The sequence below is a fragment of the Rosa chinensis genome, chromosome 7 (genome assembly GCF_002994745.2).
Source record: "Rosa chinensis cultivar Old Blush chromosome 7, RchiOBHm-V2, whole genome shotgun sequence".
Lineage (NCBI taxonomy): Eukaryota > Viridiplantae > Streptophyta > Magnoliopsida > Rosales > Rosaceae > Rosa > Rosa chinensis.
In genome coordinates this window covers 63,805,861-63,813,065 of record NC_037094.1, presented here as the reverse complement: position 1 = coordinate 63,813,065, position 7,205 = coordinate 63,805,861, and the positions used below count along the sequence as shown (strand labels likewise).

Here is a 7,205-nt window from a genome sequence, read left to right as displayed (position 1 = left end):
TGCAAATGAGCTCTTACCCATTCTCACAATGTGTTTCCACATGAAAACCATTGGCTCTTATATCTTTTAAACTCAATAGGGTTCTTCCAGCCCTAGGAGCATATAGAGCTTCGGTGACATTAATACTTGTGCCATTTGGCAACATAAATTGAGCTGGTCCTCGACCATGAATCAATTGTGATGGTCCAGCCATCGTAGTCATTGAAGAGCGACTAGGCGTCATCCATAGGAAAAGTTGCCTATGTCACAATATAGTATGTGTGGTGCCACTATCAACAAGGCATTCCAACTCTCCAGGAAACATACTGAAAAATAAAGTTCGAAATTAAAACATGTCCATGACATCGAATAATAATATGATACTTTATTAATAAAAATAGCCAATGATTACATCAGAGGTCCCAAAAGTCTAATCCAAAATAAAATCAAACTAAGACACGTTGTAGTCACTCTATTCGTTTGGTAACTCCAATCAAATATAACCAGCAAAGTAGAGAGAGATGTTGGTGGAGCGAGGCTCTCTTAAGTACCACTAATCTCAATGACTTTCCTAGACATCATATTTCATTGGGTGCGCCACATGAGAAAGAGTTAATACAATTGTCATTTCTTGACTAAGGCATATTGCCATTACAAAATTCTTGGAAAATAAAAGGATAGTTCTAATCAAAGTCTGCAGCATCATTGTGCACTTCATCTTCAACTTTGAAGTCCTCTATGGTGAGGTTGACATCTCCACCATCTTCTTCTTCTTCTGCAAGGTACATTTCTTGCTCCCTCAGGTCCCTATATGCCCTGTATCTTGCAACTAGTTGCTCGCTTGTCTTGCATTGCTTGAACCAATGCTCACTTGATCCACATCGATGACACATATCATTATGGTTGCATCCCTTCAATTGAGGTGCACGTTGTGGACGTTCCCTAGGAGGGTTGGTGCCACCACCACAACCCATGGCGCCACCACCACGGCTAGGGTTGCCACGACCCCCTGTCCCACATGTGGCATTGCCACCACGTGTATCCGCAACAAACTTTCTGTTTTCTTCCTGGTTAGGGTGGTTATATGGACCCATACGTGCCTCATATCCCTTATTCTTAGGGTTCCGCTCCTTGCTCCCTCCTTTGGGTGCATTATAATTCGCCTCATGAACGCTCTTAGTTCCAATGGGCCTTGAATTATAATTCCTCACGAGTATGTTATCATGTTTCTCAGCTATAGATATGATATTGATAAGCTGATTGATTACACGCATTTCTATGCATGTAATTGTATCTAAAACACTATAAATGAGTTAATCCTCAAGTCAATTAATATGTAATTAATCCATTTTTATTTATTATGTAGGAAATAAGTGGAGTTCCGGAAAACGAGAGAAAATGGTGGAAATTAGAGCGAATTGAATTCTTCTGTCAAAATGACGAAATAATCAAATGCCGGTCAACCATAGTCAATACAAGTGAATGAGCGGAACTAGAAATCATAACATTGCGTGCGGTGGTGAAAAGTTAAAAGAAATGCATCTTAATAAATTAAGATGATTAATCAAGCAAGCACCTTAATTAAACATTAATCAATGACAATGTTTAATTAAGATGGCTAGTAACTAAACAACATGCATGCACGTGTTGTGCAGCTAATTAAAGAGAAAAAAAAAATCATTTTCTTCTAACCAATCACACACTGCTACCTATCCTTTCTCTTATCTCATTTCTCTCCCAGCCACATGCCTGCTGCCATCCTCAATTCTATCACAGCCACCATATATATGTGGAGTTATGGACCACGACCTAATTCTCGCTGGCTGGGAATCAACAGGGCCGCACACCATCAAGACCTCACCCATCAGTTCTTTCTCTCCTCTCGGCAAAGCACCCATCCTCCTTCACTATTTTTCATTTTTCTTCATTTTTTCACCATCAAATCCTCATCAATTTCTCAAGGGATTTCAAGTAACATCAATATTTGAGATTGGGTAAAAGTGGGAAATAATAAATCAAGGCTTGTCATACTTGCTCCATAGCAATTTGTGACTTGTTCTTATTGCTTCTCACTCCTTTTCACCTTTACCTCTTTAATTGATGTATATTTTTGTTGATTTATTGATGAGTTGTGAGCTATGAAGCACGGATACGCCATTTTGGCCTTGTATCCCGTATCGATCCGGGATACGGGTACGATACGCAGTGGATACGCTTGGATACGCGTGGATACGCAGATCTGGATTTGGATACGGTTTGGATACGTCCGTATCTGAATAGGATACGAATTTTTGTAATTAAATTGGATACGCGGGGGTAATAGTGACTTTTTACACTGGAAAAAAAAAAAACAAAAAACCAAAAACCAAACCCAAATCGAGATCTCTCTCTTTAGCCAGTTCCTTGCCCTGAAAAACTCCAGTCCTCTGCTTTCCTCTCTCCTTTCTTCTCCTCGTAGCCCTCTGATTCTCTCTCTCTCTCTCTCTCTATATATCATTCCTTTCTTCTTCTCTTAATCAATCAACATGAGCTCATATTGGAAACCAAATGTTGATGGAAACTGGCATAAACAGATCCTCTCCCGAATATATAAACATAGATCGATAGCAAAGTTCAAGCATAACATGGGAGAGACGAGATCTGGAAACTCAAACTAGCAAAGAAGAAGAAACAGATGAAAGAGAGGGGGGGGGGGGGGGGAACTGAGAGGGGGTGTGGGGGACCGTGACTTTCTTTTTGTTTTTGCCTAAGGCAGGGATTAAAAAAACAGATAGATAAGTAGGTAGTAGGTACACACATGACGTATCCTTCACGTTAAATTGTAAATTGTATAACATTAAATTGTAAATTGTGTGTTTTTCAAGAATAATTATGTATTTTCATATTTTCTTTTCTGATTTTTATTATATATATATATATATATATATAAATATATATAATCGACGTATCCTTCACGTACCCGTATCCTATTATATTTAAGATTTGCCGTATCCAGGTATCCGATCGTATCGTATCCGGATACTCGTACCCGTATCGGTGCTTCTTAGGTTGTGAGTAGTCTATTTAGGAAGCTAGGGTTTGAGCCCTAACATGAATTTAATGTAATAAATATGTTTTAATTCAATGGTTTTCAATTTCGTGTTTGGCATATGTTCTAATCTATATTATTTGGCTTAGATGCATGATTATGAGCTTGATTAACTCTTGAATGTGTAGATGAGCATGTCTAGAACAAATTAGGGGACCTAATCACTTCTCTAATTTATAGCTAGGACACTTGTTTAGAACATGGTTAATTACAATACCAATTTTGATTGCCGTATTGGCTAGCTTGGGAACTTTGATTCTAGGACTCTTCGCCTTTTGGTGCAACTAGAGGCCCTCACAAGGCTCTAGATTGTCCCAATTGAGTTTCTACGACCCTTGATCCGGAGTAGGAATACCCTTTAAGGAATCTAATGACCCATGAGCCTTGAAAAGCCTTGGGTACGGTTCTTGATGCCATTATGAATTGAATGACCATTGTCGGAATATATTTGTGCATTAAATTTGGCTAGGAGGATACCCTAGTGACCTAATTTCCATATCTTGATTAGTTTCTATTATCTTAATTTTTAATAGTAATTTTAATTTTCAATTTTCAATTTTATTTTTCGCAATCAAATCAATTTTTACAAACCACTTTCATTGTCCATACCATTTGGTTGTGAGCTTCCGCATTTATTTGTGGTTCTCTTGACCAATTTTAGGTTTGCTTGTTCCGAGCCAGGCACGTAAATAGCTTGGTGTTATTTTTAGGTTTTGTTTGTTAAATTGTTAGTGACTTAGTAATCGGCATAACCAAGGATTGGAGTTAGCTTTTCAATCCCCGTGGTACGATAATTTCGGGTTCAAATATTTTCCCTTTCTTTGATGACAGTGCCTTTATTGCGCGTAAGTTGCATAAAAGCATCAAATCACTGATGAAACCTCGTGATCCGTCCAGCATTGACTTCAGTACAGTATTGCTTTGATACCACAATGGCTGAAACGGGGAAGGTGGAGAGAGTTTTCTCAATTAACTCTGGCTCTGTGGCAAGTTGTCCACAGAATCTCAACATGGATTGTAAGCGAAGAGTCTCTGAATTATATTCAGCAACAGACTTGAAGTCAGCAAAGTGCAGATTGTTCCATTGAACCTTCAAGTCAGGGAGGAGGGAATCTTGGACATTGCCAAAGTGCTCTTCTAGCGCTACCCATAGATCTCTTGCATCCTTGATCGACATATACTCCAATCTGAGTGCTTTGTCCAAATGACGTCGCATCAAGATAACTGCTTGAGCATGCTTTGTAGGTGTTCGCACGAACACAAGATCCGGGTTAGGTGCCTGGATTATGGGTAATATTCCCTTTGAAGTGAGGTGGTTCTCAACATCGGTTACCTAACTGTGGTAATCCGAGCCTGTTGAGTCAAGCATGGGAAAGTCGAGTATAGGTTTATTCGACATTCTGAAAATAAGAAGAGAAGATATATTAGTTTCGGAGCTAAACTTCCACGAAAACTAAAATAATAAGATTTCCGAGTTATGCTACCAAGAAATCAATTTCCAAGAATCTCTTTGGGATTAGACATGTTATAATATGGTCACAATTTGATGCTTACGGACACTCTTAGTCCAAGCATTATGAACACTCTTAGTTCATACGAATGCTCTTAGTTCGTTTATTACGAACACTCTTAGTTCGTTAAGCGTGAATCCCCACAATTCCACTTATAAATACTCGAAACCATGTTCATATATTTCAAAATTCTGCAGCAAATAAAAGAATTTAAAATACATGAAAGCAGCAACTTTAATTCATAAAAACCTACGTGATGGTTCTTGGCTTGAGGACACGCGCGTGTTGGAGCAGACGTGTTAGGGCAGCAGCAAATAGCAGCGGCAGCAGTAGGTAGCAGTGGTGGCAGCGAACAAGTAACAGCGCGGTAGGTAGGATGCAGTGTGGATGCGCGCTAGGCAAGGCTGCAGGAGGTAGGTTGCATCGCGGGGGCAGCAAGCGAGCTGGGCAGGGTGGTGAGGCTTGCGGCAGATGGTGAGCACCAGCAGGGACTTGGTGTTGTGGTGTGCAGGGCGTAGGGCTGTAGCAGGCGGCAGGAAACAGCTCGGGCTGGTGCGCAGGTTGCAGCGGGCTGGCAGCGGCGCGGTGGCAGGGAGGCTAGGTGCTAGGGCGTGCGGCAGGGAGGCTGCGGTGTTCGGTAGGAGGCTGCAGGGGCTTCGGCAAGAGGCTTGCGGCTAGGGTTGCAGGTAGGGTTTTCGGCAGTTTTTGGTGAGGGAAGCTTTTAGGGTTTTTTTTTTTTTTCTTTTATTCGGCTAGGGTTAAAGCTCGTGCTGATAAAGTGTTGTAGAGAATTGTAATTGTGTGTTTATTATTAATAATAGGAGCCCTTTATATAAGAAGTTAAGTGGTACACAAAAAGTAATAGAATCCGAATATAATTGAAAGGCACTACAATTGAACGTCGTCCTTCCTGGTGTTAATCTTCTTTTTGATGGCTCAGAGTTGCACCCCTTTGAGATAGGTGCTTGTCTACAGGCTCGGCAACCAGTCTCATTAATAGCAGAGGCAGCAGCTGCTTCTGCATCTCTGCAACAAACTAGGGCTTCGTCCTAGAAATGCGGTTCAGTGGCATTTATAGACTCATCATGTTACTAACAAGTAACAAGTGACTGCCACGTCCTTCATGCTTATTGTCTGGCTCGTCTCCTCATCTTTGAGGTTGGTAAAATGTGCGTCCGCTCCAGCTTAGTTCAGAGGTAAACAATGTCATTGTTGTTTTTTGTTTTTGTTTGTGTTTTTGCTTGTTTGTCTGTTCCCCCCTCCCTAGTGTGACTTTAAGAATTTCTGGAACTCTTTTTAATCTTGATTGTGCCTGACACAACTCTACAAATGACCTCATAGTTATGATTTTATATTTAATTTGTAGATTAAGTTCTTGTGGGGAATATGCATGCAACCTCATTTGAAAAGAGTGATTTTAAAACTTCTTTGCTACAATTTAGTGCGAAAATGTTGAGATGAGTATCTGAAACATTATTTTATATCTTTGAGGTACTGCTGACTGGAAAGTTTCATTTTTAAAACTGATCATACTCTCCTAGTTTTCCCTTTCATCTTTCATCACATTTATCCTAAATCTCCCTTTCCAAGTATGAATGTCTTTTTGTCTATTTGTTATTATCTTTTCACTTGTTTGTTCACCTGTTATATTAATGCAGGTAGTTGATTTGGTACACAACTTTGTCTGATCATGGATACACCCCTGGTTTGTAACTATAATGAAAAAGAGACTGAACAGCGTTTTGGTCAAGTATACCTTGATCATAAATGATGCTGAGCTCATGGTTACTTATATCCACCATTAAAGAAACACATTTTTTTTTATCATTTTATGTTCGTAACTTTTTTTTTTTTTCCTTTTTGGGGTGGGGGGAGATAGATATCATGCTCGTGTGTTGTTGCACAATTTTGATTGATTAATATGTGAAAACATTCTTGGGTAGAAGGAGAAAGAATTAGAGAAATGAAGGCATTCTGCGGCAAAACTGCTTTCAACTTGGTAGGTGACAGTTTTCACTGCTTTTGGTAATTTCACTCTTGTGGAGAAACAATCTACTGCAGTGTGCTCGTCTTTTTTTCTCTCATTTTGAAGAAATTTTCTGGTGACATTCCTTTTCCCTCTGGATTAAAGAAACAATTCCCTAAATACATTTGACGGGAGTGGAGGGAAAAGGGAAAATTGTTAATATCTAAAGTTGGAAGCAAATGTTTATTTATTTGGTTGTAATTTAAGATTATTATGTTTTTGATGAGCACCCAGGAGAGAATTTGCCTGTATGTTTGGTAAAATGCAATGAAGCAGAAAATATTCTTATAATTATTTAATTGGCGATTTGTAGTTTGTAATAACTAATACTCAAGATTCAATTTGCTTGAGGGCAGTGAATTTGAAGGAGTATGGATGTGTAGTGTGCCTCTAGTTAATTGGTGCATTTTTCTTCTGGCAGGATAATGTATCTCATCTCTGTGTGAATGTTTATGTTACTCTACGAATTAAAACAATCTTTGTCAAATGTACGAATCTGTGATGCCTTTTCTTCGGGAGTCAAAGTACCTGAATTGTAGGCTGCCTCAACTAAAAGAGATCGAATTACAAGCTTAGATAATAAATGTGAAGGAAGAAACCA

At 39.3% G+C, this 7,205-nt stretch overlaps 1 long non-coding RNA gene across 1 annotated transcript; it reads left to right on the top strand.

Annotated features, from left to right (window-relative positions):
• Window positions 1-5,483: 5,483 nt before the first annotated feature.
• On the top strand, window positions 5,484-6,964 carry LOC121050544. Its single transcript, XR_005803312.1, has 2 exons — window positions 5,484-5,774; window positions 6,237-6,964. It is a non-coding gene; the product is annotated as an uncharacterized LOC121050544 (long non-coding RNA).
• The last annotated feature ends 241 nt before the right edge of the window (window positions 6,965-7,205 follow it).